Here is a 15,452-nt window from a genome sequence, read left to right as displayed (position 1 = left end):
TTGTAAACACAATTTTTTTTATATCTTTAAAATGGAAAATGCAATCCAGATTTCATTTTTGTCACAATCTTTTTTTTAATTTTTATTATGTAAGTGAGTCTTTGATAGATTTGACATTAATTATTGTTGGTGAATGTTTTGTTCCAACAAGTATATTATTCATTTTCAGCTGTGCTGTAATGTCATCCATCTGGATTTTCTTTGGTTCCCATTATTTTTCTGATGTTAGAATACGATTTTCTGAGAATACACTGCATGGTGTTTAACAAGAAATATACAGTAGGTGAAAAAAAAAAAAAAAACAAGGCGCTCTTACACACTTATAGGTAAAATACCTTTTATTAATGAGGCATATCCATAAACGGAATCTTAAATAGAACACGGAACCAGCATGTTCTAAAAAACAAACAGAGACTACCAACACGTAGCAGCAGACCTAGCCTTCATCGGGGTGTGTTTGTTCATGGGGAAGCTGTAGAATCACATGAAGTCACAAGATCACATAAGAGAACAATGGCGATAGCTTCTAAAATAAAACCTAGTCTTGCTTTGATACATTAAAAAAAATAATTAAAGTGCACTTTCAACTTAACTTGACATCCACATTTTGTTTGGCTGTTGACCGGGTTAAATTTGATGATTTAACACTTGAATTGACTTTTTCTGAGTTTTGAAAGAACCCATTGAAGAGTTGGGTGAGCTGAAAGTGTATTAGGAGAGAAAGGATGGTGAACAGTTTTGAAGCGAGTCGATTTTGCTGTTATTGTTCTCATTCACAGGGTGTGTATGTCTAACATGCAATTACAACCTGGCTGTAACACAAGGAAGAACGCTTAGGGCCTTTTTATTTTAGTTACATATTATCTAATGGAATGGAATGGCAACCGTCAGAACTGTGTTCTGGATGAGCTCCAAACCACCCCTAAGAACAACACCGAGAATCAGGCCTGCGTTCAGGGTTCAGGGCTCCACTTACACTGCAGCAAAAAGTGAAAAGCTCTGAAAATAAAAAGGCAGCCGTGAACTTGACATGGGCATCCAACTCCTGCAAATGTAAATACGGTTTGTGAGATAGCAGGGAAGCGGTTAAAATCCTCCCTGCTTTAACAACATGTGAAAATGCACTGTTGGGTGAATGGGCTAAGGGCTTTTATTGTTTAATTGTTTAATTGTGTAATTGTTTATTGTTTAGTTATCCCCTGCACCTGGTGGTAGTTGTAAATTAGAGCCAGGTGCAGGGTATTTAAGAGAGGCAGCCAGTCTGCTCAGGGCTGCTGAGAGAAGAGCCCGACTGTGTGTGAGAGCAGTCTTATTGAGGGATTGTGAGAGTTTGTGTTTTTGAGTGTTTGTGGCAAGTAAACGGCTTAGCCGTCCTACGTGATAGTTAGGATCTTGCATCGAGTGTTCAGTTAGTGCTCTGAAGGAGCTAGGTATTTGTTTTGTTTTATTTTGCTTATTTTTGTTATTAAAGTTGTGCATCAGTGCTATTTTTCTTTCAAGCTTGTGTGTGTATCGTGATTTTTAGAAGGGAAAAGAACCCAAGCGGGTCTGTTTGGTGAGCCGGCCGTCACACGGTTCCTCTTATCTAAGGCTTGTACTGTGCTGCAAAATGTGCACCATTTGCAATCTGAAATGCATGAGAACAATGGTAATGATCTGTAACTTTTAGAAATTGTGTATTTATTTGTTTATTTAACCAGGAGATTTACCCATTGAGACCGAGGCTTCATTTACAAGGGGGTCCTGAAAAACAATTAAAGACAATTGCAATGTACAAACAACACACTAAAACACTAATGCATTGTTTGCTGGAGCCTCTAAATGTGTTAATAGGCTACAGTATATTCAGAACACGGCTGCTCGAGTCTTAACTAGGTCTAAATCTTTTGTACATTATTACACCTGTCCTGGCATCTCAGCATTGGCTTCCTCTTAAGTTCAGGATTGAGGTTAAATTACTACTGTTAACATATAAGGCCTTGAATGGTCTGGCTCCTAGCTATATCTCTGATTTGTTAACTGTATATTCTTCTGTGCGAAACCTGAGATCTGTAGATGCTGGGCTCTCAACAGTATCGCAATCTAGGCTCCGGTCCATGGGAGAGGGCCTTCAGTTGCTATGCACACAATCTCTGGAATGCTCTCCCACAGAAAATAAAAGATTCAGATACTGATGATATTTTCAAAAAGCAACTAGCTATTTCTATTGCAACATGTCCCATAAACACAATTTAAAAAGTCTGAATACAGCCAATGACCATCAAAAACAAATTTCGTAGATATATAGCTATATATTTTTTTTTTTAGATTACTAGATTGCATGTAAGGATCCAGGACTTGCTGAAAAAGCTTGCTTTTTAATGTGTTGACTTCCTGGAGTCATGCCCCGGGCCTGAAGAAATCCTTAACATCTGCACTGGCTATTGCTATAAAGCAATAACAAGATTACAAATATCCACCCAAAAACCACTGGCTGCAGGGGAAAGCAAGGGTATTTTCAATGCTGATTCTCAATGTCACTTAATCAAGCCTATTGCAGATCATGCAGCCAATGCACAGCGGTGTAATTATTCTTATTCAGTCTGACTGTATGTACAAGGACAGGGTGGCTCATATCCTTGCTCTATATATTTAATCTGCTAGGTTAGAGCTATAGCTGTGTTTTGTTAGCTGGATAATTCAATGATAGAGAACATACCAAAAACTCAACAAATAGTGTCCCGGTATTTACCATCAATACACAGAAATGGACTAGATAAGTTCCTAACAAACCCTTATTTTTGCCCTCCAGCTTCCCAATTTTGACCTCAAGGCATTTCTGATGCATTTATGACATTAACGATCTTCCCCCACCATCCCCTATGCCATCTTCAGTACATACTGTTGAAAGCAGAAACTGACCACAGACGGAACTATGGTGACCCCCCACATCTGGGTTATTGGTAGGTTTAGTCCTGGAGGACCATTCCACACCAGTTATAAAAGGTACAGTGAAGTAAATAGGTCCAGTAGTTCAGGGTCTACAGTCTGGAGCTAACTGGTTCAATTAAACAATTCAGAACCGGGTTTGAACAAAGACCAGGACTGGAAGGGCTAACTGTGGCCACCTCTAATCTAAATAAACCAGGGTTGGGGAACAGAGATCGAACTGAGAGCCAGCTTCCCCCACTGACTGTATTATGGGCAGCTATAATGCTTCATTGCAAAAAGCAATGCTACAATGTTTAAATGTTTCTATTTTTTCAGGTGTATGACGAAAAGCATTGTGTGTTCTTGGATGAACAAATTTAACACACAATATAGGTTTCAGGTATACACAGGTTGCCAGGAACCAAGAGGAGGAGTATTATTTCTTTATTTTTTTTAATGAGCAGCTCTACTAAGATTTTGCACTATTGCAAACCATTCACCGATGTTTATACTACCAAAACAAAAAGTGCATGTGAATCTTGACAAAAAAAAAACAGGAGTTTGCACTCAAGCCCTAGAGTTTAATCAAAGAAAGAAAGCAATGTGGGATGCAGACAAACAGAGCCTTCGATTATCGTGAGCAAGGATGACTTAAGAACCTGGAATCCCCCTGTAAGAGCCACAAGTCATAACACAGTGTTATCATGCATGGCTGTGGGCCTAATTGAATGGAAACCTGCCAAAGCTGTAACCCTGCATTCCTGCTCGCTTGTCATCCTGCTTATCTGCAAGGCATTACACAAATGGAAGCCAGATGCACTGCTCTGATTAGGCAGGAATTGAATTTACAGCATCCTTATCCACAGCAAGGGATAACTCCATAGCTCTCAGCCCTGTGTAAATACCCAGCGCACAGGGCACAGCACAACGAGAGCACTGCTAGAAGCCACTGGCCAGGGGATCAGGAACCCTGTTAAGCTCTTTTCTCATCTTGAACTTTTTTGTTAACAGCCCAAAGTAAATAAATATTGCTGTATCTGTTAATGCTGTCAGATATATACAGACAAGCATTGATGGGTTGAATGTCCTCCTCTTGTTTGTAAAATATCATAACAAATTTGTTTTTTAAAAAAAGGATTTAAGATGAAATAATTGATAGACAGTCTGGTCAGACCAAGTACCTTGCTGACTGTTGCAGACAGACTGACAGGCAGATACAAGCAGATAGAAAGATGGGGTTGAGTAAATGAAAAGTGAGTCTCATCCCAGGGGAGTAAAAGCATTCCCTGCTACTCGGTTTTGTCTTTACTTCAACAATGCTGTTATTTTAAACCCTTAATAACAGACAGGCCACGCATCACCTGTCCGTCTGATGACACAACTCTGCCAGCTCATTCACACAGTGTGTAGCTGGGAGATGCAATGATTGGATAGACCTGGGAGCTGGGCTGATCACAGGCCATCGTGTGTAGCTGGGAGATGCAATGATTGGATAGACCGGGGCCCTGGGCTGATCACAGGCCATTGTGCTCAGCTGGGAGATGCAATGATTGGATAGACCTGGGAGCTGGGCTGATCACAGGCCATCGTGTGTAGCTGGGAGATGCAATGATTGGATAGACCGGGGCCCTGGGCTGATCACAGGCCATTATGCTCAGCTGGGAGATGCAATGATTGGATAGACCGGGGCACTGGGCTGATCACAGGCAATCGTGTTCAGCTGGGAGATGCAATGATTGGATAGACCGGGGCCCTGGGCTGATCACAGGCCATCGTGTGTAGCTGGAAGATGCAATGATTGGATAGACCGGGGCACTGGGCTGATCACAGGCCATCGTGTTCAGCTGGGAAATGCAATGATTGGATAGACCGGGGTGCTGGGCTAATCACAGGGAGGAGTTTGGTAGTACAAAGGGTTCGCAGCTACGGGAGTACAACCCCTTATGCTGAACGCATTAACTAGCTGGAGTGCTGTTTGTTTGTTTGTTTTTGTCATGTCTTGCAGAACATTAGGAGCCAGGGAGCTGGAACCAGAGAGCAAAACCAACCGAAGCACTGTAATCACTGCACAGCACAGCACAACCATCCAAATTACTCTAATCACTGCACTGCACAGCACAACCACCCGAAGCACTATAATCACTGCATAGCACAGCACAACCATCCGAATAACTCTAATCACTGCACTGCACAGCACAACCACCCGAATAACTCTAATCACTGCACTGCACACCGCAACCACCCGAATAACTCTAATCACTGCACTGCACAGCACAACCACCCGAATAACTCTAATCACTGCACTGCACACCGCAACCACCTGAATTACTCTAATCACTGCACAGCACAGCACAACCACCCGAAGCACAGTAATCACTGCACTGCACAACCACCTGAATTACTCTAATCACTGCACAGCACAGCACAACCACCCGAATAACTCTAATCACTGCACTGCACAGCACAACCACCCGAATAACTCTAATCACTGCACTGCACGCCGCAACCACCTGAATTACTCTAATCACTGCACAGCACAGCACAACCACCCGAAGCACAGTAATCACTGCACAGCACAACCACCCGAATTACTCTAATCACTGCACTGCACAGCACATCCACCCAAAGTACTCTAATCACTGCACTGCACACCGCAACCACCTGAATTACTCTGATCGCTGCACTGCACTGCACAACCACCCGAATTACTCTGATCACTGCACTGCACTGCACAACCACCCGAATTACTCTGATCACTGCACAGCACAACACAACCACCCGAATTACTCTGATCACTGCACTGCACTGCACAACCACCCGAATTACTCTGATCACTGCACTGCACAGCACAACCACCCGAAGCACTATAATCACTGCATAGCACAGCACAACCACCCGAATTACTCTAATCACTGCACTGCACAGCACAACCACCCGAATTACTCTAATCACTGCACAGCGCAACCACCCGAAGCACTATAATCACTGCACAGCAAACACAGAAAGTAGTTTTTCGAGATTTACAATTATACTGTATTTACATTATAATTGTAAATCTCAAAAAACTACTCGCTTCTAAATCTTTTGGAGTTATCTTTGTATTACTTTAGTATAAATACATGTTAATTTGGATTCATATGTTGTTTTTTTCTGACTTTATGTGAACGAAAAGACACACATTTGCCCGTTTTCCCATTGGAAATAGTGATATTTTGAAATATCACTGTCCTGGTCACAAAAGCAAAGTTTGTGGGGAATAATTGCCATTTTCTATACTTTTGAGGCATAAGCAATTAGGAAATAACACTTACTACCCAGGAACAAAAAAAAAAATTGTTTTTGTTACACAGTTACAATAAAAACAGCAATAATATAACTCTTTAGAAAGGCTCGTAAACAATTGTGTTCACAAACTATCTCACCATAAGCAATTCTATCAGTAGCATCTATCTGAAATCAGCAGCTGGAATGTTCAGGGCGTGTTTGAAATGAAGAGCACAGTCTCTGATTTTGTAAATACTTTAAAATACATGGATATCATTTTTCTTTGTGAAGCATGGCTCAGTGCAGATGTGTCTAGAATATGAATAGGAATAAGAATATGAAATGGTGGCAGAGACTCAGTGGGCAGAATTATGTGTATAAAGGGGAAATTTCTCATTCCATCAGCCCAGTAAAAATAGGAGTTTCACATTTATGGTTAAAAGTGAAAGGAAGCATTTTCCAAATGAACAGAGATCTCTACATGTATGCTGCACATATAAGCCGGTCAAAAGTGTTACATTTCCGGACAAATGTACTGGAGATTTGAAATCCAGAACAGGCAGAAAAAAATATTTTATAGCAATAGAGGGAAATAGGCACATCTTTGGAAATTCTCCTTTGTACCAAGACTCTATCACACTAAACAGAACCAGCTATGATAGTGTAGTCAATAAGAATGGGAAACAGCTGCTGCAGATGTGCAGACGTGTAGGAATGTGCATTGAAAATGTCGGACTAGAGGAGACTCTAGGAAGAGTCACCTTCAGCTCTGCTCAGGGCTGCAGTGTGGTAGACTGTTTCATCAGTGACATTCAGCTCTGCTCAGGGCTGCAGTGTGGTAGACTGTTTCATCAGTGACATTCAGCTCTGCTCGGGGCTGCAGTGTGGTGGACTGTTTCATCAGTGACATTCAGCTCTGCTCGGGGCTGCAGTGTGGTAGACTGTTTCATCAGTGACATTCAGCTCTGCTCAGGGCTGCAGTGTGGTGGACTGTTTCATCAGTGACATTCAGCTCTGCTCGGGGCTGCAGTGTGGTGGACTGTTTCATCAGTGACATTCAGCTCTGCTCGGGGCTGCAGTGTGTGGACTGTTTCATCTGACATTTCTGCTCGGGGCTGCAGTGTGGTGGACTGTTTCATCAGTGACAGCTCTGCTCGGGGCTGCAGTGTGGTGGACTGTTTCATCAGTGACATTCAGCTCTGCTCGGGGCTGCAGTGTGGTGGACTGTTTCATCAGTGACATTCAGCTCTGCTCAGGGCTGCAGTGTGGTGGACTGTTTCATCAGTGACATTCAGCTCTGCTCGGGGCTGCAGTGTGGTGGACTGTTTCATCAGTGACATTCAGCTCTGCTCGGGGCTGCAGTGTGGTAGACTGTTTCATCAGTGACATTCAGCTCTGCTCGGGGCTGCAGTGTGGTGGACTGTTTCATCAGTGACATTCAGCTCTGCTCGGGGCTGCAGTGTGGTGGACTGTTTCATCAGTGACATTCAGCTCTGCTCGGGGCTGCAGTGTGGTGGACTGTTTCATCAGTGACATTCAGCTCTGCTCGGGGCTGCAGTGTGGTGGACTGTTTCATCAGTGACATTCAGCTCTGCTCGGGGCTGCAGTGTGGTGGACTGTTTCATCAGTGACATTCAGCTCTGCTCGGGGCTCTGTTTCATCAGTGACATTCAGCTCTGCTCGGGGCTGCAGTGTGGTGGACTGTTTCATCAGTGACATTCAGCTCTGCTCGGGGCTGCAGTGTGGTGGACTGTTTCATCAGTGACATTCAGCTCTGCTCGGGGCTGCAGTGTGGTGGACTGTTTCATCAGTGACATTCAGCTCTGCTCGGGGCTGCAGTGTGGTGGACTGTTTCATCAGTGACATTCAGCTCTGCTCGGGGCTGCAGTGTGGTGGACTGTTTCATCAGTGACATTCAGCTCTGCTCGGGGCTGCAGTGTGGTGGACTGTTTCATCAGTGACATTCAGCTCTGCTCGGGGCTGCAGTGTGGTGGACTGTTTCATCAGTGACATTCAGCTCTGCTCGGGGCTGCAGTGTGGTGGACTGTTTCATCAGTGACATTCAGCTCTGCTCGGGGCTGCAGTGTGGTGGACTGTTTCATCAGTGACATTCAGCTCTGCTCGGGGCTGCAGTGTGGTGGACTGTTTCATCAGTGACATTCAGCTCTGCTCGGGGCTGCAGTGTGGTGGACTGTTTCATCAGTGACATTCAGCTCTGCTCGGGGCTGCAGTGTGGTGGACTGTTTCATCAGTGACATTCAGCTCTGCTCGGGGCTGCAGTGTGGTGGACTGTTTCATCAGTGACATTCAGCTCTGCTCGGGGCTGCAGTGTGGTGGACTGTTTCATCAGTGACATTCAGCTCTGCTCGGGGCTGCAGTGTGGTGGACTGTTTCATCAGTGACATTCAGCTCTGCTCGGGGCTGCAGTGTGGTGGACTGTTTCATCAGTGACATTCAGCTCTGCTCGGGGCTGCAGTGTGGTGGACTGTTTCATCAGTGACATTCAGCTCTGCTCGGGGCTGCAGTGTGGTGGACTGTTTCATCAGTGACATTCAGCTCTGCTCGGGGCTGCAGTGTGGTGGACTGTTTCATCAGTGACATTCAGCTCTGCTCGGGGCTGCAGTGTGGTGGACTGTTTCATCAGTGACATTCAGCTCTGCTCGGGGCTGCAGTGTGGTGGACTGTTTCATCAGTGACATTCAGCTCTGCTCGGGGCTGCAGTGTGGTGGACTGTTTCATCAGTGACATTCAGCTCTGCTCGGGGCTGCAGTGTGGTGGACTGTTTCATCAGTGACATTCAGCTCTGCTCGGGGCTGCAGTGTGGTGGACTGTTTCATCAGTGACATTCAGCTCTGCTCGGGGCTGCAGTGTGGTGGACTGTTTCATCAGTGACATTCAGCTCTGCTCGGGGCTGCAGTGTGGTGGACTGTTTCATCAGTGACATTCAGCTCTGCTCGGGGCTGCAGTGTGGTGGACTGTTTCATCAGTGACATTCAGCTCTGCTCGGGGCTGCAGTGTGGTGGACTGTTTCATCAGTGACATTCAGCTCTGCTCGGGGCTGCAGTGTGGTGGACTGTTTCATCAGTGACATTCAGCTCTGCTCCGGGCTGCAGTGTGGTGGACTGTTTCATCAGTGACAGCTCTGCTCAGGGCTGCAGTGTGGTGGACTGTTTCATCACTGACATTCAGCTCTGCTCGGGGCTGCAGTGTGGTGGACTGTTTCATCAGTGACATTCAGCTCTGCTCGGGGCTGCAGTGTGGTAGACTGTTTCATCAGTGACATTCAGCTCTGCTCGGGGCTGCAGTGTGGTGGACTGTTTCATCAGTGACATTCAGCTCTGCTCGGGGCTGCAGTGTGGTGGACTGTTTCATCAGTGACATTCAGCTCTGCTCGGGGCTGCAGTGTGGTGGACTGTTTCATCAGTGACATTCAGCTCTGCTCGGGGCTGCAGTGTGGTAGACTGTTTCATCAGTGACATTCAGCTCTGCTCGGGGCTGCAGTGTGGTGGACTGTTTCATCAGTGACATTCAGCTCTGCTCGGGGCTGCAGTGTGGTGGACTGTTTCATCAGTGACATTCAGCTCTGCTCGGGGCTGCAGTGTGGTGGACTGTTTCATCACTGACATGGACCCACAGCTCATTAATAGCTTTATAGTCAGGTCACAGTCCACCCTGTCAGATACTGTCCACAGCCAGATACTACTTTATTTTAAAAAATCAGCACAGCCCAAAATTTATGTAAGTACATCTGCAAACCATATATAAATAGAAACAAACCAACCATTTACAATAACCAGAAAATCATCAACAGTGATGAAATCAAACATATGTTAAACAATTTCTTACATTAACACTATCAGACCGATGCAAATGGAGTCAATCTGGCTGTGAGAGACTTCAGCAAAACCCTACTAATAGCAGTAGCCAAATCAGAATTAAGGGAAACAAATGCAATTACTAAGATCCAGAAAACAAAAGCTTAAAAAAATGGTTTGGCAGTGAATGTAAAGACCCTGGTGAAACTCTCTAACATCATTCTGAGCACAGGCTGCTTCACACATATCTGCACGAGACCCTGGTGAAACTCTCTAACATCATTCTGAGCACAGGCTGCTTCACACATATCTGCACGAGACCCTGGTGAAACTCTCTAACATCATTCTGAGCACAGGCTGCTTCACACATATCTGCAAGAGACCCTGGTGAAACTCTCTAACATCATTCTGAGCACAGGCTGCTTCACACATATCTGCACAAGACCCTGGTGAAACTCTCTAACATCATTCTGAGCACAGGCTGCTTCACACATATCTGCACAAGACCCTGGTGAAACTCTCTAACATCATTCTGAGCACAGGCTGCTTCACACATATCTGCAAGAGACCCTGGTGCATCATTCTGAGCACAGGCTGCTTCACACATATCTGCACAAGACCCTGGTGAAACTCTCTAACATCATTCTGAGCACAGGCTGCTTCACACATATCTGCACGAGACCCTGGTGAAACTCTCTAACATCATTCTGAGCACAGGCTGCTTCACACATATCTGCACGAGACCCTGGTGAAACTCTCTAACATCATTCTGAGCACAGGCTGCTTCACACATATCTGCAAGAGACCCTGGTGAAACTCTCTAACATCATTCTGAGCACAGGCTGCTTCACACATATCTGCACAAGACCCTGGTGAAACTCTCTAACATCATTCTGAGCACAGGCTGCTTCACACATATCTGCACGAGACCCTGGTGAAACTCTCTAACATCATTCTGAGCACAGGCTGCTTCACACATATCTGCAAGAGACCCTGGTGAAACTCTCTAACATCATTCTGAGCACAGGCTGCTTCACACATATCTGCAAGAGACCCTGGTGAAACTCTCTAACATCATTCTGAGCACAGGCTGCTTCACACATATCTGCAGAGACCCTTGTGAAACTCTCTAACATCATTCTGAGCACAGGCTGCTTCACACATATCTGAAGACCCTGGTGAAACTCTCTAACATCATTCTGAGCACAGGCTGCTTCACACATATCTGCACGAGACCCTGGTGAAACTCTCTAACATCATTCTGAGCACAGGCTGCTTCACACATATCTGCACGAGACCCTGGTGAAACTCTCTAACATCATTCTGAGCACAGGCTGCTTCATACATATCTGCAAGAGAGTGAAACTCTCTAACATCATTCTGAGCACAGGCTGCTTCACACATATCTGCACAAGACCCTGGTGAAACTCTCTAACATCATTCTGAGCACAGGCTGCTTCACACATATCTGCACAAGACCCTGGTGAAACTCTCTAACATCATTCTGAGCACAGGCTGCTTCACACATATCTGCACAAGACCCTGGTGAAACTCTCTAACATCATTCTGAGCACAGGCTGCTTCACACATATCTGCAAGAGACCCTCGTGAAACTCTCTAACATCATTCTGAGCACAGGCTGCTTCACACATATCTGCACAAGACCCTGGTGAAACTCTCTAACATCATTCTGAGCACAGGCTGCTTCACACATATTTGGAACAAAGGGCTTATTACACAAATTTATAAAAATGTAGACAAATTAGACCCTAATGATTATAGGGGTGTCTGTGTAAGCAGTATCCTAGGGAAAGTAATGTGCAGTATTATTAACACCTGAATTCTGAACTTTCTAACAGAACACAATGCGCTGAGGAACAGCCAAATAGACTTCTTACCAAATAATTGCACTACAGAACACATCTACACATTGCAAGCCATTATTAACAAACTTGCCAATCAGATCAGCAAAGGAAAAGTGTTTGCTTTAAAAAAAAGCCTTTGATTCAATCTGGCACCCTGGTCTTTTCTACAAACTCCTCCAAAGTGACATCGAGGGCAAGGTGTACGATATTATTAAATCAATGTACTCAGAAACTAAAAGTAGTGTGGAAATTACACTACTTTATTCAAGTACAGTGAGTTTTTCACACAGCGCAGGGGAGTGAGGCAAGGGTGTAGCCTGAGCCCCAGTCTCTTTAACATCTATGTCGATGAGTTGGCTGCAGTGCTGGAGCAGTCCTCTGTCCCTCTGCATGACACTCAAGTTAAACGCTTGCTCTCTGCTGATGGTCTGGTTCTGCTCTCTCCCACAGAGTATGGGCTCCAGCAGAGTTTGATCCTGCTGGAGCAGTATTGTGAAACATTGCCTTCAAGCATAAACATGAACAAAACAAAAATTATGATTTTCCAAAAGAAAGCCAGGAAAACATTAGAGCACACAACACATTACACTGACCTGGGACTAAAGATCAGTGCACCGGGGAGCTTTAACCCAGCTGTCTGTGCAATGAGGCAAAAAGCTAGTCAAGCTTTTCATGCAATAAAGAATCGGGTGTATAACCTAAAGCCATCAATCACGGTCTGGCTCAAACTCTTTGATCAAGTTATACAACCAGTCCTGTTCTAAAGTGTGATTACAGTAATTGGGACAAAAGCCCAACAGAAATCTTACACTTGGAATTTTGCAAAAAACATCCTGCAGTTGCAGAGGAGTGCTCCAAGCGATGCTTGCAGAGCCGAGCTGGGACGTTTTCCCTTGCTGCTCACTGTACAAAAGAGATCTTTGAAGTACTGGAGTCATCTGACCCAAAGCAACCCCGACTCGTACCAGTTCAAGGCCCTGAAGAGCCAGGAAAGCTGTGAGGAGAACCAGATCCGCATCACAGAGCATCAGAACAGCTGCTGTAATCAGGCCCCAGTTATCTAAAATAGCCACCACCCTGAAAAATAAATATCTGATACACTGGGAGAGTCAAGTAAAGTCACAATATAAATTAGAGAGAGTGCTACCAGAGCTTAAACAGACCATACACCCTGGAAGAATATCTGGTCAGTGTTAACCACTTCAACACCATGACGTACGCACGCACGTCAAATGAAAATCCCCTTAAAGTACCATGCTCTACGTGCATACATCAAGTTTCCCATTCTATTCTATGAGCGGTTTCTCAGTCTAGAGTTTCATTCTCTAAAGCAGTGCTAGTGCTGTGGAATGTGCAATGAAAGTCGGGGGAGGGTCAGGTTACATTTGTATCCAATTGCTTATCATGTAGTGAATCCAATCTACCTGTGGGAGCTTAGAAGACTGAGATATATTGCAGGAAGCCAGTCAACTTTTATAAGTATATATATAGTGTTTGAAATGTTTTTTTGTTTTATTATTAGTTTTACTTGTTTAGTTGTAGTTTATATAGTTTTTAGCAAAAGTTAAACATGGCAACGTATGCAGTCTTTCTATAATGAGCAACGGCAGTAAAGTTGGTCAGAGGATTTCGATACCAGTGACAGCGATGCTGACTTATTACTCAGCAATGATGATGAAGAGGATGTGGAGCCAAGAATAATACAAACTGTACAAACAAAATAGCAGGCAGCTACCTTACAGGTAAGCCAGCACTGGGTACAAGGCAATGAAGCAGGCGTCTGTGGCAGGAAAAAATAACCCTATATTAATTTTTAAATAGAAATGTGTCTATATCTTTATTTAAAAAAAAAAATACTTTTTTAAAATTTTATAAGAGCAATAAGACACTCCAGGGTGTTGGTTATTCTATTACAACCAAGACCTGGTCATGTCTTGTTGCTTACTTGATGCCCAACCTTAACTCAATGGCTCCTGCTGTAAGTTAGCCTTTATAGTTTCTGACATACTGTGCATAAAGCTTTCACTGCCATCCATCACACAGACCAACAGACAGTCCACCCTGTGACTCAACTCAGGATTATTACATGACAGTGTGATAGTCGTCTCCCAGGATGCTGCTATTATCTGTCTAGTGCCCTATTCATGCACCGCTCGTGAGTGCCTACATTCATCACAGAAACCAAAGAAAAGACAGAAGCATAAGCATGCCACTGCATTGAATATGACTGCAGTGCCTTTACTGCTACTGTAAGGTAACATGAATGTGGTGCCATGCCTTAAAAGTAGTTGAGCAGTTGGTATAAAAGCCCATTTAGACAAATGCAGGATGTGTGACAGAGATCGAATGATTCTTGGTGTTAGATCTACCTCCTGACCTGTGAGGGCGCTGTGAAAACGGAACACAGTACCCTGGACTGGATGGCCTGACAGTTCATTCCCAGGGTTAGGCGGAAGTCAGCCATCTAGAAAGGGGGCAAATCTACGGTACACTAAATCATCAGGGAAATGATGTGGCATCCGTGGATTAGAGGAGTGGCTGCACTTGTTGACCAAGGGGTCATGGGTGACAGTATTTAACGGGACATAGCGATGTGATCTGTTCCTTTGTGATTGGTTAAATTGCATGACCACAAGGAGAACCTGTATTGTGAACCGTGAGTGTTTTGTTTGTCGTTATTTAAAATACTGTTTGTTGTTATTTGGATGGCTAACACGATCTGGAGCTGTCGCCAAAGGCCAGCACTAAACCCGGATCAACATCACTGCACTTTGTTTTCACTAAAGAACTGTATTCACAATGAGTCCTAGAGCCCTCACTGGACTGGTGTTTGTGTCTGTGTTATGTGTGGGAGAACTGAAGCAGGACTGTTATGGAGCCAACCCGCGAATTACAAATAAGCAATGCACGCTGCTGTATTGCTTCATTACCACTGTTATTTACTGTTGTTTGCCATCAATTGTCCTTTGGATTATACAATTAAACCTTCATTGCACCTGGATTATCGTTGTCTGTCTGATTATTGATCACCTGCACCTGCACACTGTTAACCGCTTTGCCACAGGGTGTCAGAACCAATGGATCTAATTGTATGAGACCTTTGGAAACAGGCAGAATGCTTTTGTTCTATGTGCTTTCCCACTGTATGTGTCTTTCTAACCAAATTATGTTTTGCTTTCAAAAACAAGCTCTGCGACTATTAAATGGTAACTATGCATGCACACAAACACAGAGCCAAATGCAAATGTTAACCCACCAGCCTTTGCTTTTAATGACACCAAAAGAACTTTGCTGAACTCCTTCTCTAGAGTGTCGTTCGATCCAAAGTTTCTTACACTTACAGTGCATTCAAATATTGATGTTAGCTCATTCAGTCTTTCTTGTCAATTTCCCATTAATAAGTAGTTTACACAATTTGATATCATTAAGTTTCCTGTTTATCAGGAAACAAATCAATCGCTCTGAAGCATAACGCACATTTGTTTGGCTGATTTTGAAGGGTTTTATAAACCTGGTGCTTTTCCAGAATGAACATCCCTGTTGATTCACTCTTCCCAAACAAGAGTGGAAGATTCTGGAGCAAGTCAAGTCAGTTTCA

Source organism: Polyodon spathula, chromosome 6, assembly GCF_017654505.1.
Source record: "Polyodon spathula isolate WHYD16114869_AA chromosome 6, ASM1765450v1, whole genome shotgun sequence".
NCBI classification, from domain to species: Eukaryota; Metazoa; Chordata; class Actinopteri; order Acipenseriformes; family Polyodontidae; genus Polyodon; species Polyodon spathula.
This window is presented reverse-complemented; position numbering follows the sequence as displayed.